The following is a 27,792-nucleotide window of genomic DNA, read 5'->3' as shown; positions in this document are numbered from 1 at the left end:
AGGTCCACGCTGCATGACGGACTGTATGTAGCACCAAGAACGTCGCCTTTAATGATTTTCGGTGATTCGGAAGTTTCAGGCCCGGGCTGCACTTGGAAAAACCGAGGGAGGACCACCAAGGGACGCCCACCGCCAAGCAGGCTTCCTGTGCAAAGGCGCATGCGGCCTTGGACGGCTGGTCCCGTGACGCAGCACCAAATTGAGAGGCAGAAAAGGACTCACACCTGGATCTCCAGGTAAATCGTCAAACGCAGGTCTCTTCCTGAGAAGGTGGTTCGCTGCATCTTGGGAAAAGATAAAAGACTTCTTCGGCTGTTAGCCCTGTGCTTCTTACATCCTTCTTGCAAAAATCCTGCCTTTCTCGCTGGGCTCAGTGTGGTGCCGGACAGCGAGTCTTGCAGCTCTTTAGAGGGAACGCAGAGGAACTCGTCCTGGTCTCCACTCCCCCAGTTGCAGGACGAGCTGATGATGCCCAGGTGCTCTAATTTCCCGCCCTCATACATGGTGGGCGCCACCTGCGTGAGCGCCTCTTCGACTGAAGCCGGCGGTACGCATGCTTCACCCGTACCTGTGATGGTCTGCTGTCCCATTCTCTCTGTCCTTTACAAGTGTCACTAGTGAGGTGATGTGGTAAAATTCCGCGTCCTCCTACACCCCTTCCTCCGCGAGGTCTTTGTTAATGACCAGCTTTCGGAGTCTCAGAGAGTTTTCAGCACGGGCCCCAAACAGGTGCGCTCGCTGTGGGTTAAGTAGGCACCGGTTGCATCCTTGTCGGAGTCCAGGTCGGGGTCAGCCTGGCACGAACGGTATAGGAAGGATTTCAGGCCCGTACAGTGCATCTGGGGGGCGTTGAGGAAGTAGGTGCCGCCTACGTTGGACGCGATGCGAGACGCTGAGGCGGGGGCGGGGCGGGAAGCCGGGCGCTGCTGCGACTGCGCATCTTCCCCCCACCAGCGTCGCCAGGAGGCCTCTGGAGGCCCGGAGTGATTCTCCGTCAGGATCCCAGCAAGCTCCGCCAGAGTGCCACAGAGTACACGTTGGTGGGTGGCGGGGAGGCGGTAAAGGCGGTCAAAAGGTACAAACTTACAGTTATAAAATAAATAAGTCCTGGGAATATAATTAATATACAGCATGGGGCCTACAGTTAATAATACTGTATTGCATATTTGAAAGAAAAAGTAAGTAATGAAGCACTGGTGCATGCTACCGCATGGATGCACTCTTGAAAACATTATGCTAAATCAAAGAAGACAGTCACAGAAGACCATGTGTTGTACAATTCTATTTACGTAAATGTCCAGAATAGACAAATTTATGGAGATAGTAGATTACTGGTTCCCTAGAGTTGAGGCGGGGGCATTGGGGAATTATTGCTAATGGGCACAGAATTTCTTTTGGGGGTGAGGAAATTGTTCTAAAATTGACTGTGTTGATGGTTGCACAACTGTGTGAATATACTAAAAGCCACTGACTTGTACACTGAAATGAGTCAACCATATGGTCTGTGAATTACATCTCAACAAAAAACTTGTTAAAACTAACACTTGGGCTTCCCTGTGGCGCAGTGGTTGGGAGTCCGACTGCCGATGCAGGGGACACGGGTTCGTGCCCCGGTCCAGGAAGATCCCACATGCCGCGCAGCGGCTGGGCCCGTGAGCCATGGCTGCTGAGCCTGTGTGTCCGGAGCCTGTGCTCCACAACGGGAGAGGCCACAACAGTGAGAGGCCTGCGTACCGGAAAAAAAAAAACAAAAAACCCACTATTTTCATCATAGTATAAAAGGTTACCTCATAAGATAACATTTATTTACAGATCATGATTATTTAATTTTTATCACACCTTTCTTTATTTCTGTTTTTGTGCACGCTTTGTAATATATATAATATACTGATGTAGTGATACACTTATATAATTTGTGAAAATGTATTTTATATTTCTTTGTATATCTATATAATGATTATGTGTACAAGTACATGCTAAAATATTTTTTATTGCTTGTGATAAAAAAAATTTAGACCTGTGCATAAGAGTTGAAAGGTGGAGGGATCCTTTTTTGTTAAGTAAAAATTTGATTAGAGGGTGCCTTTAACAAACATGTAAGACTTTTATTATGCCCCCTCTCCCCTAGCAATGGGCAGTATTTCTGAATTCTAGTATGCAAGAGTGAGTGGCACACAATCCAGGAGAAGGTGGATTAATAGCTGGATTAATAGTGAGGTTACTGCTCACTATTTCTCTACGAACCTTCCTTCCAGTGCCAATGGTGGCCCCTTGTAGCAGAGGTCAGGCTCAAGGTAGCTGACTTACTGCTCTCATGTACTCACTGGTTATTTCCAGTGAGGTCAGGTCAGTCTCACTCCCTTCTTCTTAGGTTCTTCTCATTCCAAACAAGAGTCTTTGTCTAGCATATTTTTTCATGCCAGCAAACAGTTATACAAAAAAAGCACAAAGGAAGGGTACAATTTTGTATATTAAATAATATCCTCATTTTCAAATCATGAGGAATCAATAAACAATAATATGACTCACAAGGCAGTGCTGTGGGTATCCAAATACTACAAAGCTTTCAGCTAAAGCATCAGCAGCAGAACCAGGGAACTGATTTCAGGTGTAACCAGTGTTTATATCTAGCACAGTGGGAATGTGTGTGGTGCGTAGTTAACCTGTGATTCTGGATTGAGGCTTAAAGGTTTATTCTAATACTGCTATTGACCTGCTGTGAAGCTGAACCTATTAACATCGTTCCTCAGCTGGGTAGAATGTTGGTAAAATTTACTACCTATGTACAGAGTATATAAATTGCTTCAGATTCATTTATAGATATCCTCAGATATGAGTTCCAGGAGAAAATAAATTACTAATTCAGTTGCACTATATCTGCATTTATATATGCATTATATCTATTTTCACAGATATAAATGCACTATATATGCATTTATATCTGTGAAAGGCTGGTTGCTTTAGAAATGTTTAAGACCCAGCCACTTTGGAGCAATCTTGGAAAATGACCATTTTAAACCAATGGGGATTTTACTCCACTACAGAAAACAAAAGAAACCACATTTGAATTTTGAAATTAAATAAGTAACAAGTCCATAATGAGTAATTTATTTCACAATAAAAAGTAAAGAAAACAAGTTACATTTTTGTTCTTTTATTTGCTTTTCAGCTTCTACATTTTTACAATTGCCTGTAGGAAAAAAAATGTTCAAGAGAGGGGGTTGAAATTATTTTAATTACATAACAGCCCAGAGGAAGATGAAATTGTGCAATGGCCTAGACTAGTATCCTCTGTCTGGTTGGTAGCCAGTGAACAGTACAGCATGAACAATAGAGCTCTGGTCTAGAAATAATAGCCTGAAGATAAAGAAAAGGGAGAAAGAGGTTTCTTTTGACCATGATGAATCTCTTGAGCATTTCCTTTCTTCTTCCCCCTTTGATTATTAGAGTCCAGATATAAAACAGCTCATAAGGAGAGAGAGGACAAGCAATATAAATCAATGCTACTTAAGACACATGAAATAGATGGATTTATGTTGGATAGGTGTTCTCAGTCTAAGATCTCTGGAAGAATTCTAGTGGAAATAAACCCCTGAAATCGTGTGCAGAATTGTATGAGTATGTGCGTGTGTGAATTTTCTGGGGACACAGTCATAGCTTTCATCAGAAAGGTCCTTAATTTTTTAAAAAAATGTTGTGAATCACAGCTCTAAGAAAAAAAATGCAGTAAGTGCCAAAATAATATCCCACTAACTACAACTTCTGGGTGTCTCTGTTAATAAGCCAGTTTTAACAATATGTTGTGAATGGATTTTTTGGAAACCCTTGGGTTCAAACATATCACTAGTTTGGTCAAGTGAGTAGGATCAGAATTCTTGCAGAATCAGGCTTTAAAGCTTTAAACCCTCATCTCTCAGCCTGAGAAAGTATCTTATTGAACTCAACATTAAGAGAGTCACCATATTTCACCACTCGTCTCCAGATCCAATTGTTTATGTGCAAATTACCAAAAATGTCAAATTCCAGAATATGTGTAACGTTATGTCCATTTCACTCTTTCTCCCAAAGCATGCGTGGGTCAAAGGCAAGATATTCCAAGTCTCAAGTCACTGAACTAGAGCCAATTACTGGTAGCTCCCTGCTAAAATATTTGGCTAACAAAAAGAGAAGGAGAAAGAATACTGTTTAACCTGTATTCCTTTTGGTATTTTACCACATGCATCCTCTTAAAGCAGAAAGTTTTCTGCTTAAAATAGACAAGTGTTTAAGGAAGCACACAGCTCAAACTGTAGCATGTAAAAAAGCATCTTAAATAGAATAAACACTTGTCACTGTAGGTTTAGAACTGAAAATTGCTGTTTCCTCCACAACTAGACCTTTAACAATAATCCTAGGGTACATTTGCTAAGATGAATAAAACATAGCACACCTCCAAATTTGATGTTTAATTTTTGAATGGAATGCCTTTGTAAATATTTGCTCAAACCTAAAAATAAATATCACAAAAAAGGCACCGGAATTTAAAACAACTCTGTAATCATTTCTTGACTTTGGTGGAATTTAATTAATTTGTTCATTCATTCACTGTACTAAGAGTCTACTAGATGTTAGGCACTGTGTCAGATACCAGAAGAAACAATGGTGAACAAGACAGATAACAGTCACTCCCCTGTGGAGTTTACAGTCCAGTGAGGGGGACAAATAGTCATCAAAGTTCTGCACAAAGAGATATAAAAGAGCAACCAAGGTAAGGCCTGAGAAAGGGTGGTATAGAGTCCTAAATTAAGAGTCAAGAAAGGCTTTTCCAAGGAAGGGATATTTGAGCCAAAGGATGAAGGATGAGAAGGATTTAAGTTGAGGAAGAAGAATGTTCCATGTGGAGGGAACAGCATGTTCAGAGTGGCCCTGACGGTACGGTACCTGGTAAGTACCATGGAACAGGTGCAGGTCAGCATGGCTATTCATAATGAGAGGAGGCCGCTGAGGCTGAAGGAGGCGTTCTATCTAAAGCGGCTGAATGTTAATCCTAAGAGCAATGGCAAGTCAATGAATAGGTTTAAGCTCCCAAGGATTTGGGCCTGGGGATTGGGCATTTAGTGGAGCTGGTTGATAAGAACAGCTTTGTATTTTGGAATGATCATTCCAGCAGAATAATAACCTGTATTTTATTTAGGGTAGATAACTTAATTTTCAAGCACCTTCTTTAGCAAACTAAAGTTTATAAAAAGAGCATGGGATTCAGAGTAAATGTACAAATTTCATAATGGTGCCTCACATATATTGAACACTACATAATGTTAGCTGTAGTTATAGTGGTTTGGTCAGTTTCACCAGAGCATATCCACAATATCAGACATCGTTTGGAATTAATTCCTTAACCTTGTAATGTGAAACTCATAAGCAGGGCAATGTTTGTTAATAACATTCTAATGGTATATAAGAAGGCCTTCCCGTTTGCAGCTTGAGATAACAAATGAGTACTTAAGTAGGTACAATCATCTTATTGCCTGTTGTAAGAATTTTTTGTTTATATCAGAAATGACTATTTTCATACAATTTAAAAGCAAAATGATAATACTTCTCAATTCCAAAAAGTTTTCCCAGTTTTCTTTTTACTCTAGATCTTCAATGATTCTATATTCCCTGAGATTGTCCGATTTGTTACACTTAACTCATTTAAAATGTTAATTGATCAGCATTTATCCATTCCTACTTCTATGAATATAGACCAAAAGATTTCTTTTTAAAATTCAAAAGGGGATACAGCTATAAGTATCAGCAAAAACCTTAAAATGCCTACAAAGAACAGATGGATAATATAATATTAGACAATGCTTAACAATTTAGTTTAAAATCTTGTCTGGTAATTTGGCTTTAGTATAATGGAATCAGTTCGAAATAGAATGAGCAGAGACAAAGTACATTCACTAATATAAATTCCTGGCTTACATGAATAAACTCTTCAATTTAAAAGTTATTTTATCTTTGAAAAACTTAAATAATGTTATGATTATTCACATTTATGCACATATTATACATTCAGAATATTAAAAATTGCTATTGAAAAATTATATTTATAATACAAACCTGAAAATATGCAATAAATATGAATGAGATATTAAAAGCAGTTATATTCAATTATCACCAAAGTTATTATATTTGATTTATGTCAATGAACCTGCAATACCTAGTGTTTACCAGTGTTATTTTTCATCTGCTTGATTCTTTACTTTTTGGCTTGCTTCTTCAGCCAAAAAGTAAATAATAATAATATTTGTTCACAAGGCTGAAAGAGTTCTTATCACTATTAGATGGTACATTTGTTATTAGTTATACCCAAGAGAGATTTAAAATCATGCTTTTAGTAAACAGTTATTTTTAAATTGACAAAAAAGAGGCATTATTGTAAATTTGCAGAATTGGTAAATATGGCATTCTACAATAGCTCCATGGACTGCTATTAGCCTGTCCTATAATGATTCCACCTGCCATAATCCAGTCCTTCTCTAGAACATGGGGTTTGAAGTAAGGTTGTTGGAGGAGGCTGCAACAGATGAGGGAGGAGAAGAAAACTGAAAGTGTCTGGTTAACGAAAAACCTTGTTAACCATTTTTAGGAATTTTAACTTCATTCTGAAGACAGTGAGCACTCATTGGTACGTTTGAATCAGTGCAAGAGCATGATTATATTTGCATGTAAGGAGGACTCTGCCGTTGGCAGAGCTGATGAGCCACGACCAGTGGGTCAGTGGGTAAACCACATAGCTTCACCTGCCCATTGTCCCCTGTATCCAATGGACCTTTGCACTGGTTGATACGAATTTGCTTTGTGTTTGTTTGGTGAAGGAAAAAGGAATTCTGGTGAGATCTGAGAGAAGAGATGGGAAAAGATGAGGAATAGAGAGAAGCAAACCAGTCTGCTCTTTGGTCCTCGTGAGTGGTTATTTGAGCTCCAGGAGGCTAGGCTTTCAGGTAGAGATTGAATGAGCTGTTTCCCTGTGAGATTTAGGTCACAAATGCTGTTCTTTTGTGCCTCCTGCGGCAAAATGGGGCATAGTATTCGAAGGAGGCCACTGTCCTCATTTCTGGCTGAAGATAAAATTGAGGGGCTAAAGGCAATGAAGAGCCATTTTGCACTCTGAGGACTGTAAGGCTTTGAGGACCTGGAAGGCAGCAACCAAAGTGTGAGTGGTGGGTGTAGGCATGGCAGATCATGGCAGGTGTTGGTGGTTCTCAAGTGAGCAGAGACTCATTCCTGAATACATGCGAGACTTCCTCAAGGAAAACCCAGAAGTACATGAGAGGCAGTGAGTCAGGCTCTTTTTCCAGAATGATGGTGCTATGGACTATCATGATAGCAGAAGGTGGGTACTTGATGCTAATGTGACCTAATTTGTAACCACTGGCCAGACTCATGGGTCACAGATGAACCCAAGGAGTCAGACTACCAGAGATAGGCATAATCTTTCTGAACATGGTCAGAGCCAGGATTGCAGCAGTGGGTTGAAGAGAGGAAAATGGACCCATGAAATATTTAGAAGACAGAATCCACAAAATTTGATGAATTGGGAAGATGATGATGTGGGGGAGATGGGGAGCAATGATGAAGAGCCTGGGTTCTGAAATCAGACTGCTTTGGGTTTATCACTCACCAGATGTACAATGTTAGGTAAATTGCTTAACTTTTTGAAACCTCAATTGTCCCATTTTTTCAATTTGTAAATTTTGGATAATAATAGTATCTACCTCTTAGAGATTTTTGTCACAGTTAAATGAGATGATCCACTAAAAATATTTAACACAGTGCTTGGCACATTCTGGGTACTCAGAACATATTAACAATTATTACTATACCTGCAGAGAGTAATCGAATTACAAGTAAATAAAATTGTTAACATTAGAAAGTCCAATTCGTATTCCAATTTGAAATGTATGTTATTTACAAGCATTAGTTTTAAACTCATATGTATTTATGTGAATAAATAAACACATGTACATACATATGTATACCTGGCTAACTTTACCACTGAATAGTTAAGCAATAAAATGTGCTACATGGAGTTTTCTCTCTATTCTGTGTGCTCTGTGTTGCTAATTAAACTCAGTGGTTTTGTTAGAGGCAAGCCTTATAATTTTTCACTTTTCTTAGCTCATCAAAGAGCATTTGACGTACTTTCAACTCCTAGGTATGAAGCTAGTCATCTATTAGATAGACAGATGTATTTAGACGCTATCTCTAATATGCTGACTACTGATAGGCTAATATTCTGAATATTTAAAATCTTTTAGGCTTTGATTATACATGAAGTGTTTCCTCCCAGAATATGTATGTGTATATATATGTATGTGTGTACGCATATGCATGTTTATATGTGTGTGTTTGTATACATTTGTGCATGTACCTGTGTGTATAGACATGTGAAAATAGCAGTTTGGAAGTGAGATTATAAACTTGCATTCAGGATTTCAAAGAATCAAATAGATATAAAAGTAATATAAGAGGAAACATTAACAAATTGTGATCACAAATATTCAAAATCCTTTATCCCTGATATATCTCAGGAGACATATCTATGTCTAGAAGGGCCCTGGCAGAACCCCAACATAAGTCTTGGGATGCGGTAGGGAACAGAATCACAGGACAAGGAAGGTGTCCTGTTATTTGTACAATAATCTTTTAAACTCCCCCATTTGCTTCTAAACCTGTGAGGGAGAGGAGTCCATCTGTTTCGTTTTCTGTTAGATTCTCCAATCACATATTGTAGTGCTCAAGAAATATACACTGAATTAAACTATAGTATTTGGAATTTCTAAAACTGAGGTATATTTTAAACTTTTGATCTAGTTCTTTAAAGAAAACTTGTTAAATCGATCTAATTTAACCCATTTTACCAATGAGATAATTGTTTTCTAATGTGAACGTGACTTGTTCAAGATACAGAGCAATTAAGTGTATGGAACTGAAACAAGATCCAGTGTTCTTTTTGCTTGGTGTGCAGTCTGTTTTAACATCTATGCCATTTTCTTAATAATATTCCAAATTATATGCATACGTGTGTGTGTGTGTGTATGTGTAAAGAGATTGACAGAGGGAGAGAGAGACAGACAGAGAGGGAGGGAGACAGTATTTTAATCTACATGAAATTTTTGTCTGATTGTATAAGCGTTTCTGCGTTTTACATATGACCAGAAGTTGTGTTTTCACTGTCCAGTGAGCATCCTAGCAGGGAGAGTCCATGGAGACACCAGCTGCCCTCCACTCTCACCTCCATGTGGTAATCCTTCATCCCTAGAATCTTACCTCCCAATACCCCATTCTGAGCCCAACCTCCCATTATTCAAATTCTCTCCCTCCCTGTCTCCCCCTCCTTCCATCTGTAGGCTTCATTGCGACCTCCATTCCCTTCAGCTCTCTTCTGGCTTGATTTCTGTCTCTTTATTTCCAGCATAAATTCCATTGTTTATCACGCCAAGCACTCAAAATAATGGTGTTTCTGCATGGCCTCCCCCTAAATCTACAACCTTCTGATCAGTCTATTTACTTTCTTAATTCTTAGATTAATGTTACAGAGTGCTTCTAGAGAAAGCCACATGGTTACAAAAGTAGGTGCCCTTCGTTCAAACCTCAGTCTTCAGCCTCAGCTGGTCTTGCAAGTTAGCTGGACAATCTGTCTGTGTGTCCTAAGTCCCCTGCCTCCTCTTTCCCCTTAGCAGCCCTTCCAAATCCCCATCATTCTCCATAAACCCTTGACCCCACTCAGCAAATGACCTCACCTTCTACTTCACAAAGGAAATAGAGGCCAACAGACAGCAACTCCCTCAACTTCCTGCCCTCTCCTCTACATTCTTATCAGCACCCACATCCATCCTTACCTCTCTTCCTCATTTTTCAGTTGAAGTGATGTCACTCCTCTTAGCCAAGACTAATCCCACCACCTGTGATCTGGATTCCATCCCCTCCCGCTCCCTCAGGGACGTGCTCCATCAATCATCCGTGCTCCTGTATCTACAACCTCTCAAGGTGCACGGGCTCTCTCCTCTCCCCTCAACAGACAAAAATGCTCTCATTGCTTCCAACTCAAACACAGACACACACACACACACACACACACACACACTCCTTAATCCTCCCTGTATTCTCTTCAAGTTACTGCAAAACTTTCTCTTCTTTCTCAGCCAAGCTTCTTAAAACATGTCTTCCCTCTGATTTTAAAGGTAATACACACTCATTTTAGAATATTCAGAGAATAAAGATTTTCAAAGAAAATATAGAAAACTACCCATAATATACACCACCCAGGGATGACAACTAATATTGTTAGTTGTCAATATATTGCTAATATTGTGGTTTTGTTTCTTTCGTTTTAGTTTTCACTATCCGTAAAAAAAATGGGCATGATACTGCACAAAGTTTCACATCTTGGTTTTTTTTTTCACTTTTGTGACCATTTTTCCATAGTCTTAAATACAAACATGTCTGTGAGTGGTTGTATATTATTGCATTATATTTGTAACCATTTAAATGCCTTCTTTATTAGACCGTTAGATTGTTTTCAATTTTTCTTTTCTATAAATAATCATAAACATGCTTCCTGAAGACAAATCCATACTTTTGCTCTCCTCCCATTCACGTCTCTGCCAAAGACAATCTATCTTCTACCTCCTTCCCTTGAGATTTCTCTCATTAAAGTTACCAATGACTATTTACCAATGTTAAAGAGACTTTTCTGGTTTATCTCACTCAGCCTCTCTGAGGTACTTGACATTGTTAGCGATGATTCCCTTCTCGAAACCATCTTCTATCTGGCTTCTATTTCCCTTGGAAAGAAACCATCTTCCTGCTTTCCGCCCTTCTAGTTCCTCACCCTCATCCCCTTTGCACGTGCTTCTTCCTGGCCTTGCCTGTGAAAGTTTGCTTCCCTGGAGCTCCATCCCTACCTCTTGGCTCTATCTCTATACTTTCTTCCTGGGGGTAACCAATGCCTCATCCTTCATTCTCATATGCTGCTGGTTTCAAACCTGCACATCCAACCTTTGCTTATCTCCTCTAGGGAGACTTTTCTCCCTCTCAGTCATGCACTCTGAATTATTTCCCTTTTCTAAGCTCTTATGACACCCCATACCTAACTGTATCATGGCATGTATCGCTTTTTTTTTTTTTTTTTTTGCGGTACGCGGGCCTCTCACTGTTGTGGCCTCTCCCGCTGCGGAGCACAGGCTCCGGACGCGCAGGCCCAGCGGCCATGGCCCACGAGCCCAGCCGCTCCGCGGCACGTGGGATCCTCCCGGACCGCGACACGAACCCGTGTCCCCTGCATCGGCAGGCGGACTCTCAACCGCTGCGCCACCAGGGACGCCCCATGTATCGCTTTTAACTTAAACTGTTGGTGACTCGCCCTCCGCTTTCCTGGGTTTCTCAACCTCAGCACTATTGACATTTGGGGCCAGATAATTCTTTGCTGTGGGCCTCTGTCCTGTGTATTGCAGGATGTTTGGCAGCATCCTTCACCTCTACCAGCTAGATATCAGTAGCAACCTCCTGGCTGTTGTGAGAATGCAAAATGTCTGAAGACATTGTCAAGGTACCCTGGATACAAAATCCCCCCCAGGTTGAGAAACATTGTGCTAGACGTGAGTTTTGCAAGTGTAGGACCTGTGTATTCATCACTTTTTGCCATCACCCAGCCCAGTGTCCAGCATATAAATGATTCAGTTTTTATTCACCCACCAAGCAGATATCATATTGTTAACAAGTTTCCTTAATTCATGGTGGATATTAAAAATTGGCAGTGTCCTTAACCTCAAGGAGCTTACAATTTTGGAGGAAAGAAATGAGTCCAACATGCAGTCAGAATGCATATGGAAACTTAACTATACAAATGCAATGTTTAGGTTTTCTGCAGCAATTTATTACAGTTCAGGGAGAGGAAAGCAAAAAAGGAAAGCTTTCAGGAGAGCTAGATCTTTTACCATATGTGAACAAAAGACCTGGTTGGCATGGAGGCAAGAGGGATAGGATGTTTTCCAATCATATGGGAAAGACTGGGGAACGGTTTCAAACAGATGGATTAAGGTCTAGGTCTTCAAGGACACAAGACTGCCCAGACATCAATGAGATTATTCCTTTCAACTACAGGATTAATTTAGCTACTAAGTGTAGGTTCATGTTTTGCTCCAGTGAAATACATTATAATGCCTAGCGGTATAAAATGCTTTAAATTAATTCAATTCAATTAATAAGCATGGATATATAAGTTCAGTTAATCGTTGGAATACAAGATGCAGACCTATTTAGATAAGCAGATGTGAGCAAATGAGAGGAATCATACTCCACACACTCCAGTTGTTCTCAACGGGGGAGTGAATTTTGCAACCCAAAGAACGTTTAACGATGCACAGAAATATTTTTGGTTGTCCCAGCTGGTGAGGCGATAGGGAAGAGGTGCTACTGGCATCTAGTAGGTAGAAGTGAGAGATGCTGCTAAATACTATAATGTGCAGGAGAGCCCACCACAACAAAGAATTACTGGGCTGACATTCTGGAATGTCAGTAGTGCCTAGGTTGGGAAACCCTGTTCTACCCCATGCTTCTGGATCCACGACACTAATTAGCATGTTAAAGGACCTGGACTCCTGTAGTTCAATAAATAAATAGATACGTAGGTAGATAGATAGATAGATAGTAAATATTGATTTAATGTCTTTAAACACAGGATCTCACCAGGTTATTCTATCATGAAACCTGACAATATATTAGATGTATTGGGTAAAATATATTGAGTAAAATAAAAATACATTATTTAAAATAATTTTACCCGCTTTTCATTTTTTAATGTGACTACTAGAAAATATAAAATCACATATGTGCCTTCCATTACATTTCTATCGGATAGCACAGATCTGTCCATTTCTTCATAGTAATTAAAAAGTATTCCAGTAAGAACCTGCTGTATAAAAAAAATAAGTAAAATTCTAAAAATAAAAAAAAAAGTATTCCGTTGTCTATAAAATGTTGAAAGCCTTTTAACCAATGGAAATTGATCTTTTGCTCCTCAGATCCCTCTATCTTGATTTATTATACTGTAGTTTAGTAATTAACTCTAGTCATAGGTGGGCCATATAGACTGTTAAAAAATTATTATCTAATCTGTGTATATGCAAGAGAATACCGCTCCTACTGCTGAGATATATAGAGTGAGGTTTAGAGTGTTTCATCAGCTATTGAAATCACTGATGTGTTTAGATTTCAGGCAAACCCTTGACTTTCTACTTGTTCCAAATTCTATTTTTGTCTTACTTTTGAAGTACCTAAAAGGAATAGAAAATCATGGTTGAAGCAGAGGAGAATGTCATTTGTGAATATCCAATTGTCACCCAAGGATGTGGCTGTCATTGAGAATGTGTCAACCATTCAAGGAGAATCTGGACCTACAAATGCAGTTAAGTAGTTAGAATCCCTTCTTAAAATTTTGGACGAAAAAATGGATTGCAATAAGGCTTTATGTAGTACATGGAAAAATGCTAACTCTTTAAAGTCACAGAAGGTAAGGAGACCCCACAATATTCCTAGTATTTTTAAACAAGGAAAGTCCCAAATCTTCCAAAGTCAACAAGTCATGGAGGAAGAAGAGTACGAGAAAAAGTAGGGGCAGCTTAAGAGCTTTGCCTTTGCACTCCTAAGACTCCTTTTTTCCGTGTGTGGCAAGTTAGATCTTGCTAAGGCTGTGCTTGCAGGCAGGCCAGGAAGAGCTCGCAGGTGCCACTGGGTCCTAAAGACAGCATGGACACTCCTGGGGTCTCGAGAGGATGTAACGGATGCTACATGCATGGAAGCAGGGTATGCTTCTTGTTTTAAAGGGCTGTTTTTGATATTGTTTCTCTCCGGCTGCCCTCCTGCCCCAGCCCGGGAGTGGCAGGGTTGCCACATTAGTCAAGGCAGGACAAGGTCAGGGTGTGGCCGGGGTATATGTAAAGGAAGTGGCTAAAATTAGTAATGGACTGAATGTGCGCCTGTGTTGTGGAGAAAGGGGAAACAGTGGAGGAGCAACTCCAGATCACATCTGGATTGTTCTGTCTGGAGGAAGAAGTAGGAATATAACCCAGAGGGGAGGGAGAGGTCTGGGGTGTCGATGTCACAGTCTTCCCGCCTTTTGTGTTCAGACCCGTCTGCTAATCTCATTGCAATGTTTTCTCTCCAATGCTTACACTCTGGAATCCTTTGTAAATATGCTATAGTATTTTATGCCTTAGCTCATTAGGTCTTGAAAAATTGGATGACAGTAAAAAGATGGAATTGCGAACATACCAGTGTGTGCCTCTGTGTAGAAAAGTGGGCAAGAACTTCAGACAAAGCAATGCCAACATAGATTTGTTCTACCATGTCTTTATCTTCTTAAAGATCTCTTATTAGTTTGCACAGTTGGACATCTAACAATGGCCTTTTACCCTCATTGTAACTTTTGATGTATTTTATTTAATTTCAAAGTTAATTATTTGTGCATCCTGATATATGAATATCTATTACAATGTGATGAAAACAGGAAGTCAGGGATATAATTACATTACAGCTTACAAAATATCAAAATACCTTACAAATATCACGATTTGTTGGTGTCCTCTGAGCTTCCGTTCAGAAACAAAACATCTATTGTTTTATAGTGAATGAACATTAGAAAATCAGAATTGTGGTTTTTTTTAACTAAGAAAAAATATATAATATAGTCAGACTATCTGGTTTTCTTTCATTCAATTTATAGAGTTTTAAGGAAAAAATAAAATGAAAAACGTTTTGAAGAAGAGGTCATTGAAACAGATGTTATCTACCATAAAATAATATTTTCTTGAATTCTTAAAGCATTTGTGATTCAGATGGAATAAGTGTAGGATTCAGACAGTATGTATATATTTCAAAATATGTAATTGTCATTCAAATGGAATAAGTGCAGTATTCAAATGGGAGGTAAGGTTTTCAAAAGATGTAACTTTACTCTTGTAGCAGGCAGTGCCTATCTTACAAATGGATGTTTACAGTTAGGCAACAGCTTACTAAATGTTAGGACAAAACCACAGTTTTCGTTGCAAAGAGTAAAATGTGGGCAGAGATTTTTGATAAATGTCAGAGTGAAATGTTAATTCTAATTGTTCCATCGAGTTGTCCTTGATTTGTGACAGGTTTGTTACTATGCAGATTTCCAAGCTGCCACCGCCCATGTGGGGATTTCACCTTGTGAAGTAACGCAGATACACACTCTTCTCCATCTCACCTCTTTATTCCTAATTAGCTTGTCCCTGGGTTCTCTCAGGGTAGCATTATGGTTGTCCTGAAGTGTTTTTGATTCCGACGCACTGACAAATTAAGCCAGCTAATGTTTAGCGAAAACACAAATTTAAGTCACAGAAACGGTAAGGCCTTATAGGCGGCATCCCAGACTGTCGCCGGCTCTCATCCTGTTCACCCCGTCCACCTTCTGGAGGTGCTGCAAGCACCGCTGTATCCATAAACTCCCTTAAGGCTTTTGCTGATGTGTTTTAAGTTCTCGTTATAGCCCCAGAGTGCCTTTTCCTTGAAGTAATAATAGCACTAGGGGCAGGCAGAGCAAGCTGGTTATCAGTATGCAACAAAATTTAGCAGTCTCTGAAAAAGCAGACACAGGAAAATTGGAAGGAGGAGGAAACAGCCATGGAAAGATGGGTCTGGCACTGGCGCCAACAGCCCGTCCCTTGACTCAGGCCAGGAACGTTCAGACTAACCCAGAGTCACCCTCCCGGTCTCCTTCTTTGCTCCCAAAAAGCCTGACGTGCAACTTATCAGGAAGTTTTCAACTGCTCTCAGTAGATGAAGTCAATAAATAGTAAAAAGAAAGAGTGAAAAAAGGAGGAGGAAAGGCAACTAACACTGAAAATGTCTACAAACCCTTTGAGGTGCCACCTATTTAACTCCACATCAGCCCTGTGGAAACACAGAAAATTAGAGGATTTTGCTCAAGGTTACAACAGTAATTAACAGAGCCAGAATTTTAACCCAAGTCTGTCTCCAGTACACATGCTCCTCCTTTCCAGATGGGTGTAGGGAAGTCATATTGACAGGATGTCACAGATCTGTGGGAATCTAGAATGTCTCCGGACATCTAATGGACGTTCCCTATTGATTTCATATATGAACTAGGCATGTTATTGAGAGATGCCTTTATCTACAAATTACCCAGGGTTCTGTCTTCCCAAGATGAGAAGACTATTTGTAATTGACTCTAATAAGGGAAAAATGACAACTTTGAAACAGCATAGCATTTTCTGTTAGGAAAAACATATAGAGACACACACACACACACACACACACACACATATATATATAAAATATATTTAAGAGCTGCTAATGAAATCATTTATCCTTAAGAAACTACCTTCATCTAAAACTACATGTCATCAGTGGAGTTTCATAGCAGTAGTGTACAGTAAATTGTATTTTTTTTTTTTTTTTTTTTTTTTTTTGCGGTACGCGGGCCTCTCACTGTTGTGGCCTCTCCCGTTGCGGAGCACAGGCTCCGGACGCGCAGGCTCAGCGGCCATGGCTCACGGGCCCAGCCACTCCACGACATGTGGGATCTTCCCGGACCGGGGCACGAACCCGCGTCCCCTGCATTGGCAGGCGGACTCCCAACCACTGCGCCACCAGGGAAGCCCGAATTGTATTTTTTTTAAACACATGGCATAACAGGGTAATTTCTGTTTATTTAAGAGATTTAAAAATGTCTTTCTGCTGTGCTAGATCACAGTTGTGTTAAAACACATGCATTCATTATTCTCCTAAGAAACTCAAATGACTAGAATGATAGGGCAAAGCTGGGAGAAAGTCTAATTCTCTCACAGGGTTGGGATTTTTGTTTTGTTTTGTTTTTGCTTGAAGAGAAAAAAAAACACTATGCCATGTTTCTTCTCAAAAACAAGTTTCTATATATTCAGGTGTATTGACCCTCATGTGAATTTTGCAGAAACGTAAATGAAACAATGATTAAAAACTTAAAATTAGGTCCTGTATTTGTCTAATTGAAATGGATTTCAGAAGTTAAGGAGACGGTGCTGGTATAAGGTAGAAGTAAGGGCCCCAGTGAATCACCCTTTCTATATACATGCCGTGAAATAGCCCCCTCCCATGGTGACTCTGGGCTTGGCCACGCAATGCGCTCTGACCAATGAGATAATACAAAGCAAGTGTGATAGAAGCACACACTTGTAAAGTGCTTGCCCACTGGGACATGCCGCTTCTGGGTGCTGAGAACCCTTGTGCCACCCTGTATGAGCAGGCCAGGGCTAGTCCTCCAGAAGCTAAGAGACCATGAGGAGAGAGACCCCAGCATTCCCAGCCATGGCTGTTTTCCCAGAGGGACAGTGAGGGAGGCCATCCTAGACCACTCCACCCTTGCTGAGCTGGCTTAGAACAGAAGACCCACCAGCTGATCAGCAGATTGATTAGAAATGATATGTGTTAACTGTTTTAAGGCACTGTGTTTTAAGCTAGTTACAGAGCAAAATGTAACCAACTCAATACTGTTCCACCAAAAATGTAAATATAAATCCAACTAAGGCTTAGAGTGCTTGAAAACTGTTCCTACCTCACAGAGCTAAGAGACGACCTCACTCATCATCTTGATAAATACATTAGCTATCTCAGTTAATTTCAGGAAACTAAATTCTAGAAAGACAACCCCACGGTCACCAATCTTTATGCCAAAGGCTACAGGGGATGTGGAGAAGTTTCAGAGAGTGTCAAGTTAAGATAGTACGGACAAGGCAGTTCATTCATAAGACTCCGTGTGTTTCACATAAATTAAAAGGCTTCAAAAATACTCTCTCTCTCTGTTTCTCTCTGTCTCCTGTCTGTCATCTGTCTCTCTCTCTCTAACATACACACATGGCTGAGCAAGTAAAGGAAACATCCAAATTCCCTAATTGCTCTAAGACCTCAAAACGTTCAGAATTGGTACTTCTTCATCAAGGAGACACTTTTTCTTCTTCTTGTAGCTTCCAGTGCCAGGACAAGCTTGCCTGTTACTCTATCACCATCATCTGTGAGACTTATTTTTTTTAATAGGTATTCTGGCAATTCCAGAGAAACGTCGTTTTAAAGAATATTTAGTAACATGAAACAATGCTAAATAAAGTGGATACAGAAAAAAACCCACTTTATAAGATTGTACATTTAATATGAATTCAATTTTGTAAGGATTCTATGTATTTTATGTATAAAATAAGAAAAAATAAAGACTTTAAAGAAAACGCAACCAAATAGTAAAGGACTTCATGGAATTATAGGAGTTTTTTTTTTTCTAGTTTTAATCCTCAGAAATATTAATAGATATAAAATATAAAATAAATTAGCATAAACTGGAAATCAATGGGAGACTATCTATAAAATGATATTCTAAGAACCATTTAGGGAAACAAATCAAGAAATTTAGATAAAATTATAGATCATGGACATTCCCAGGGGTGAGCAGATGTTCATTACAGTAGTAAAAGCGTGTACAGATTTTGTATAAATAAATAGACTGATAGATGAAATTGCACGCCATACAAGTACTTCTAAGTTTGTAATCATGTTCTTCTACACACTGATTGTTTTAAATACACGTTTCTTGCTTGTGTTAAGAACCCCTCATTGGTGACTTCCCTGGCGGTCCAGTAGTTGAGACTCTGTGCTTCCAATGCAGGGGGCACGGGTTTGATCTCTGGTTGGGGAACTAATACCCCACATGCCACATGATGCAGCCAAAATTTTTTTTTAAATTTAAAAAATAAATAAGAAGCTCTCATTAAAAAAGAAAAAAAAACTAACAACAAAAAATCCCTCATTGGAAACATATCAAATCGCTTCACAGCTCTTACTAGTATTCTGTATTATTTCTGTCCCCCCTCACCGCATTTCTCTCCCTTTTAAGATTCTCATGCACAGAGTAGGTAAGAAATTATTTGACAACAACTCAATTATTGGAACGTTTGGAAATGTTATCCATTTCCCAGACTTCAGTGTAAGCCGGTAGTCTAGAAATACATTCATGAAGTCCCCCACTACCAACTACACAGAAGACTTAAAACATAATGGTGTCGAGGAATTCAGTTTTAAAATAAGGCATGAATCAGAAGTCCTGCGTCTCAATGGTTGCCCCACTTGACAGAGTTACAGGACAGAATCTGCAGGTTTGCAATTCCTCAATCACTGCAGTACCACGCATTTGTGTGTGCTTTTTAGATCCTGTAGGGTAACATATTCTGAAGATGAATTCATGTGCGCCATCAAAAAGTAATCTTCCCCAAAGGTGCAAATGGGGAGTTTACTTTTTTCCCATCAGATAGGATGACTTTATGAAACTTGTTGCTAATCCTTTCAGCCTTCCTACGTGACAGAGTGGACCCTTCCTTGATGAAATATTTTGCAAATGAAATGCGACTTGGATTTTTAACAGCTAATGTGATACAAGAAGAGTGAATATTGTAACACAAACCCAGAGAAATCAGAGTTGCCTCCTCCCTGAATATCCACCTATTACTGACCACTGTGACCTTTCTGGGAAAAGTCACTTCCATTGGACAGGGCAGTGGCCGCAAGGCAGCAAAACACCACTCGGAGTAATTCTTTACAGATGCTAGGAACCGGAAGTTTCAAGGGGAAAAATGAAAGCCATTCACTCTTCCAATGACATAGGCCTTTGATACCACGAAGCCGTTTGGGCTGAGAGCTGCAAGGTCAGGAAGGCACGTAAAGATTGGTGATTAGAGAAATACTATATCGGCAAAGTGTGGCAAGCTATTAAAAGAAACTATAGCTTTTATGATTGTGTCGCTGAAGCTCCCCAGGGCTATTTGTATTAGATATTGAGTTAAGCATAACTTATTTAGTCCCAGCATTCCAGAAAACATTTTGATGTCAGCTACTGCAGGAAAGTAAACACAAAGCGAAGGAGGAAACAGAGCTGATCTCGAACAGATAAAAATGGTGTAATTTAATTTTCTGAACCCGGGCATTTTAGAGCATTAAGAATGAGGAATTTCAGAAGGTCCTTTCAACTTGCAAAATAAAGTTTATTTAGGCATTCACTGGAGAGGAAGAGGGGGAGCATAGGGCTTACATTATCAACTTGCTGAGCATATATTAACTTCTGATCAAAACATACTTTTGATTATATTTAGTGAAATGTTCCCAGGGCTGTAATCTGTATTTATGATAATGGATGAGTTTCTCTCCCGCTTCAATGATTTAATAATCACATAATTTTTGTTTGTGCATCTTTTCCTAGTGGCTCTAATTTTAGCATTATTCATGATATCATTGGTTCACGAAGTGTTTAGGGTTCACCAGACATTTCCATGACTACCGTTAAAATTCTTTTTTTTAAGACAAGGCTTTAACACTGGCCACACTCGCCATGTGCTATCCAATCATAAAATGAAAATGTTGGCAGTGATGAGCATACCAAAAAAAAAAATCTGTTTACTTCCATTTTGAACCAGAGAAAGGAATGCTTGAACTCTGAACCTTGGCTCATGCTAAGATCCCTGAGAGGAATTTCCTCACAGGTCCTATGAAGACTGAGCAAAACTGGTGACTCAGGGGACAGATAATAGACATCTGAACACATTAGGAATATCAGCGTCTAAAAGATTAGCCACTTTAAACAGTCTTACTGTAGGTGGCATTGCAGTTGAAAGGAGTTGGAAGGGGACAATATTTTTACCGAAAACTTTAGATGTGACTCAAAGAAAGAAATATTTCCCATCTTTGCAAAACAATGAGGTAATGAGAGAGAGGAAGAGAGAGAAAGAGAAACATGAAAAAATGTTAACAGTGCTTGCCTCTGGGTAGTGGGATTATAGGTGATTTTTCACCAGTTTTTATACTTGTCTGTTTTTGCCAATTTTTCTGCAAAGATTATGTGCTCCTTCTGAATAAAAAATAGAAGAGGAGGAAAATACACAAACGAGTAGGAAGGCACATAGGCCTTTTGAATGTAAAAGGCATGCCAATGATCCCATCTCTTATAGGCTAGGCCTTGCCATGATGAACAGCTGCCTTGTCATACTTGACAAAATCTCAGAGAAGCTGCTCCAGGACTTACTGGCTGCTGAAGAGGAACTGCCAGACCGTTTCGAGAAGGCTATTATTCCAAGTCCAGTATTTGGGATCTGAATGAAAGCATACCTCAGGCAGTCTTTTACTCTTAGTCCAACTCTAAGACCTTGCATTTGTGTCATTAGCAAAAGAACTCTCTTGATTTCTGTTATTTCTCCTCGCAAAGTTGTTTTTGTTTGTTTGTGGGAAGAATGATAACTCCGTCAATATTTTGTAGTCATATCTCTTGCTCAAGGCTGATGATGTTCAATGAGCATGTGAGATTGTTACTGCTCCTATCCGTTTAGTCTGATCACTGCCCATGCCAAATGGTTGTTAAATATTGTGAATACCACCTGGAATTGTACAGCCCCGTAATTCCTCATTCAGGTAGTAATAAGAATGACCTCAGGTTAATCATCATAGTGGTTATATAACTATAAGATAACCACACAATATATACTATGTTCTATTCTACTATGTAATAATTACAACATATAATTATAATACAGTTATATAAATATGCAACTATAATACAGTTTTATATTTTGTGGTGCTTTAAGATAATTTAATTATAATTTCACAGCCAATATATTTCAGTGATTAGTTTGAAATAAAAGTCTGTTTGGTTGAAAGAAGTGATCATTTTGGAATACTGTGTAAACATATCCAGGGAATGATCACTACCTGGTTGAAAAGACAAAAAAGATATTAAAAGTGAAAGCATTCTAGCACATTTTAACTATATATTTCTTAAAGCAGTATAGTGTTGGTAGAAAAGATATTAAAGATTCTAACTTTCAAAAATAAAGTAACAGTTTGAGTGCATTCAGCAAAATAGTTGTCTGTGAAATATTCAGAGGAACATTTCACCACCTAGGTACAATATATGCGAAATACTAGCAAGAAAATAAATACAAATGTGAGAGAAAACTGAGACATTATTCTTTAGATAAGTGATTTTTCTCAGGAAAAGGAACAATTCTTAAGGTTGTGCTTTTCTCTTCTTTTTTCTTTCTTTCCTTTTTTTTTTTTTTTTTTTTTTTTTTTAAAGTTCAGGTGAGGATAAGCTTCTGTTACACAGTCATAAACCACCCATTCATTCCAAATTCAGAATACTAAAGAACACGGACCTGACATCAAGGTAAAAATAAATCTTGTATCTCTAATGTTGGCAACATTTTGAAAACACCAGAGAGATTATTGAGCAAACTCTATTCATTCTTTCACCATTGCTCTCAAAGTCCCATTCTGGTTATTGAAAGTGTCACTAGGCTGTGTAACAGGCTCTTTCTGTGTATCTCGAGGGAAACATACACTCAAAATCAATCTGCTAAAACATCGAATAAACATGGACTGAGTCAGGTAAACACAGTCCTCATCTATTGTCAACATTTTTATGTTGATGTTATTTGGTAAATGACATGGCAGAAAAGATAGGGAAACACAAAGCTCCCCCATGATTCCAATATTTCCTCCGTGTACATTACCTCATGTTCCTTCCCCAAAGAGTCCCTGTACAGACATAACATGATTCATTTCTAATTAGGGTGGTAGCCCAAGGTACATCTGCGGGTGTAATTGCTGATGGCGCTATCATTTTTGCCCTCTCACCCTAAGAACGCCTGTTCAAGTGCAAAACTCAATTTCCTCCAGTCACCTCAGTTTAAGAGACCCAGTCCCAAGTCACTAAAGTGCGTGACTTCTTTTGTTTAGAATAATGTTTATGCCTCACTTATGTCCTTGCTAATTCCATACAGCAATCTTCAAACTAAATACGATTTGACTTTCTTAGATAAAACATCAAGAAAGCTTTGGGTTTAAAAAATAAATAAAAACAAAAGCTCACCCCCATGCCTACGTAAATTAGTGAAAACAAGGAGTAGAACGGAGAAAATATTGAACACATTTTATTAATACTTTTAAATAGCAAAGAAGCTCTTCCAAGGATATGGTCTCTTTGAAGATAAGGTTCCATTTGCATAAACTGGATGGGCCTCTTTAATGCAGTTTTCATTATCTTGACTCCAAAGTGACTGATGTCAAGATCAAGGGAGTCATCAGGGCAGATACACTCCAGGACACCAGGGAGAAATAAATCAGCCCATCATCTCCACCCAGGAGAATACCTCTCCACCAAGGGGATTTTCCAATCTCCTTTCTGAAGCAGGAGGCCAAGTTCCATTATTGTGAGGACTGACCCTCATCCCTTAGAAGTCTCTCATTCCTTACGTTAATTGGGGTCCCCTGCATCGGTTATCTAATAGGCTAATGAAGTTTGGAGATAAACCAGTTCTTGACCACTTCTTGCCCTCTGAACACTCCCGGGACACTAACCCTATTCAGCCTTTTATCTCATTATGTTAAAGAGAGAAAATTAAGTCTGAAGAAAATGAGATAACAGCCCCTTGGGTGTTAGGTGAAGTGGTTTGGGTCTTCTTGTGAGGAGAAGAAATCATCACATTCATTAGATTCTATGTGACAATTAACCCTTTGCCTACCTCAGCCATTTTCTTCCATCTACAGTTGCATTTTGGCCATAGAGGGTCTGTCCCTTGGCCTTTTCTTTACTCAACCTCAGTTTTCCAATTTATTCCATGATGCCTCAGGTCTCCCCAGTCATCATAGGTGTGGGTGAATTTAAAATACCATCATTGGGTCTTTATTTCACAAGTTTGACTTAGTGCTGTTTTCACTTGCAAAGTACAAATGTGAAAACTATAATTTATTATGGTACTAGCAATTCAAGATGTTTTGCTTGGATCCTGTGTCCACAATCGGTTACCAACATTCCAGCCTGTTTTGCTTTAGTTGGCTACTAGTTTACTACCCCCCATTTCATTCTCTAAATCTGTGTTTAAAAACAATTTAACAACACTTTGATTCTTTTTGGAAATGCAGTTATGTGGTGTGTAACATGGCATTTTAAGGCAGATGACAAGATGCAAATGACTCATTTAATGATTCTTTAATTTTATACATACTGTTTTATTCGAGTAGTTATCAGAGGCTGGGTCACTTCAGGAGTATGTGAAGAGGTTATTTCAAGTACAGACATTGGAGTGGCCTTGAAATCCCAGCCTCCTTGAAGTTGTGAAACATGTAGCTAGAAGAATCAGCCTTCCTGCTCTACGAGCAGCCCCTACTGGACAACGGATTGATGTGTGCTGCTGCTAGGCTACAAGCGTCTATTCTTTCTCCTTTTTTTCTTCTCTCTCCTTCCAATGGGGGTGAGGGGGTGGTACTTTTTACTTTTCTCTTTAAAAGTAAATTATGTCACTTGCTTTTCTAATATTGAATATTTGGTTGAGACAAATACACCACATAATCCTATAAAGACATACTGACCTTCTTGATGTGAATGGTATTATATTTACTCAATAATTCAATTAAAAGTCTTAATTTAATCTGTTCTCTCATTCAAGGGTATTTTCTGTACACAATAATCAAAGAATGTTGTTGGTTTTTATCAATGTACTTTAGAATTCTAATAACATTAGGAAAGCGTTGCACTAGAGTAAATAGAAAAATAGAAATAAAGATATCTTTGTTTGCTTTGGTTGTCTCTCCTTCTAACCAATAAGTCTCAGATATGACCCTTATCACAATTTATTGTTTCCTGTGGGTCCCAAGGCTTTAATAATATCTAAGTCGATCTAGTTTTCATTCTCAGCTACCATTTAAAAATAAATGACTTTATATGTTTTGTATATTTTGCCACAATAACAAATTAAAAAGCCAAACAAATTAGCAGACAAGATATCACATTGAAAATGTGTTTTATCACCAGCTAGTGAATATGGCTATTTCCTTTCACTGCAAACATCTAACTATAAAGTAGGATTTTTTTCCTCCAAAAAATGGTAGGACAAGAACAATTCATTATTTACTAGTACCCAAATGATGCACTTCCTTTTTTCAAGATAAAGTATAAATAGGTACTTATATAAATTGCTTGCAAAAGATACCAGACTGTCAGCTCTGGATGCTTTAAGTGCCCTTTTTATACAGAAAATCAGCAAACAACCAAACTTAGCCACACCATGCTGAGAAAGTATCATATACTAACCAGATCTCCATTTGTTTTTTTTTGTGGCCCACAGTCTCTTTAAAGAGAGATTAACGAGGAATGCCAAATGTGGTCTAAGATAAATGGACTTAGACCCAAATCTTCTTTTACCCACATGCCACAAGAAAGTTAAGAGAGGTGGTTTGTTGTAGGTTACATTTCATTTCAATTACAGGTTACCTAAAGACTGGGATGGGAGGACCTAATGTCCTAGGTCAGTGTTTCAAAAAGTATGTTCAGTGGAACAGTAACTTTGAAAAATGTCATGGTCATCTTTTTCAATGTCAGATTAAACAACACGAATAAGTTGCTTTGTTGCAGGGCTTATCAGAGCCATTAATTTCCTAAAGTATATTGGGTGTCTCCAAAAAGCTTACATCAAATGCAGACTTTCCAAAACTCCCTCTGGACTGATGTTTCAAAAAACACAGTTTGGAAAATTAACTCTGAAGTCATCCAGCCTTTCTACATCCGTGTGCTCTTAAGGAAAGTGATAGTTCATTCATTTCCAACCTGGACTTACCACACGGAGCACCAGTGTGGTAAGTTGAGGTAAGTGTGGTAACCTGAGTTCATTCTGTGAATGAGCCTGAAATATGCTATCTCATCTAAAGCTCACATCGACCTCAGGAGGATAGATGTTATCAACTCCATCTCATAGAGGAGGAACTTGAGATTGAGTTTAAGAGTTCTGAGGACAAGGGAGTGACGGAGCCAGGATTCATACAGAAGATGTGCTCACTGCAAAGGCCTCCCTCCCTCCCTTAAACTGTGTTGCAAAGAACCCTTCTTTTTTGGTGAAACTCTTTAGTGGCTTCTCCGGTGTGCCTAGGTCATGTAAGGTCATTGGGATTGAGATGGTTTACCCTGCATTTGCAATCCTAATGGTTTGACCTTTTACCACTGCAGACTATGCTAATTTGAATTCTCTCTAGCATGGACAAATCAGTACAATCGATGATAATTTTACTTACAACTCTACCCATTCTCAAGGACTGCCATTTATAATACACAGAGCAAGATGGGGAATGCATACATGTTAAGATACTAATCAAAGGTTAATCTGGAAACAACCAAAAGAAATTTATGTTAAAGAGCAGTTGGAAATCAGCATTCATGTCAGAGGTGGTCGGTGTTTTCCTCCTGTTTACCTACAAGCCAAATACTACCAAGCGAGAAACCACCAAGCAACTCCTTCCCTCTCAAGGTAACAACATATTAATATCCCATGGAAAAATCGACATATAATTTAGTTTCTGTTCACTTCAGTCCCTCTACTCTTTGGTACTAAAATGGATATAAAATCAAAAAGAGCAATGCAAAGCGACTAACTCCTCAGAAAAGTTTTGGGAAAACGTATTCAAACTTCTCGATCATCTTCTCAGCATTAATTGGGACATGTTAAATTCTTACATTGCAGGTATTTTTTTTTCTATTAGGATACAAAAGAGAACCCTCACATGCAGAAAGTTGAGTTTGAGTCCACAAATTGATCTGAACAGTTTGCCATTTCTCAAAACCTATCTCAGTCACTTTTTCTCCACCACTTATTATGTAGGTCCCATTCACAGGTAAGAAAAGACTTTCTACACATGTGTAAGTATTGTAAACTAAATAAAATTACCATTTTTTTCCCTCAGGATTCTCCAAGATAGGAAAATTTCACATGAATCATTCAGAAATAAATATGGATTAAACAAATATCTTTTAATATCAGTAATTTTTAAAAAATTTCCCCTATAATTCCTTAGTGGCAAAGTATAATCACATGGTACCAGATAATGTGGAAATATGCCTTTTTCATGAGTGAGAACAGGCAAATTTCCAAAAGAACATTAATCAACTTAATTATCAAAGCTGATATATCTTTTAATAGGAAAAAAGGCACGATGCTGATATATGCTAGCTATTTACACTATGTCTTGTTGGCAAAATTATTTACATTACCCTATCTTTGTTCAACTTTAAAGATCAGTTTTTCAGGGGGGTGGGGTGGTGGTGGGATGAATTGGGAGATTGGGATTGACATATATACACTAATATGTATAAAATAGGTAACTAATAAAAAATATAAATTAAAAAAAGATCAGTTTCTCTCCAAATAATTACAATTGTCTTTTCCCTAGGAGGAAATTACTCATAATATACATTATAGAAACATTGTTTTTTGCATGAGTGGTACTTTAGCAATTTGACTTTGGTGAACAGAAAGAGAGCTTCTCACTTTCTGAACAGCAGCAAAAATCCAAAATGATCTCTAAGTGAGGAAGAGAACATGGACATAGCCTTCGAAACAAAAATGAAATATCCCAATAGTCCTATCATACAATCTATGAACAGTTGTGGGCTATGATTTGCAAATACTTGAGTTTCATAACATTGCAAATTGCAGCCAATGCATCTTGGCATATTATCGCCAGTAATGTCTCCGTACTACATATACTCAAAAGCTAAAATGCACTTCAGTTCACATCTAGCCTTCCTGAAAATGAAATATGAATAAAATGTTCCTCCTTTACCATCAGATAAGGGGGCTCTTGCAGAAAGATGACAAACAGGCAGCGATGTGCTGGAAATGAACTGGCAGGGCTGCTTATCAAGCGGTGCCTCATTCCAGTCAT

The 27,792-nt window shown here is 38.8% G+C and overlaps 1 protein-coding gene and 1 pseudogene across 10 annotated transcripts in view; both read right to left on the bottom strand.

Annotated features, from left to right (window-relative positions):
* HDAC9 (histone deacetylase 9) overlaps window positions 1–27,792 on the bottom strand; it is a 581,092-nt gene that overhangs the window by 342,077 nt on the left and 211,223 nt on the right. The gene's annotated exons all lie outside the window — the stretch shown is intronic.
* LOC113618509 (BTB/POZ domain-containing protein KCTD5 pseudogene) lies at window positions 219–27,792 on the bottom strand (annotated as a pseudogene).

Source organism: Aethalodelphis obliquidens, unplaced genomic scaffold (assembly GCF_003676395.1).
Source record: "Aethalodelphis obliquidens isolate GAN/ISIS:26980383/991018 unplaced genomic scaffold, ASM367639v1 scaffold5, whole genome shotgun sequence".
Classification (NCBI taxonomy): domain Eukaryota; kingdom Metazoa; phylum Chordata; class Mammalia; order Artiodactyla; family Delphinidae; genus Aethalodelphis; species Aethalodelphis obliquidens.
This window is presented reverse-complemented; position numbering and strand designations above follow the sequence as displayed.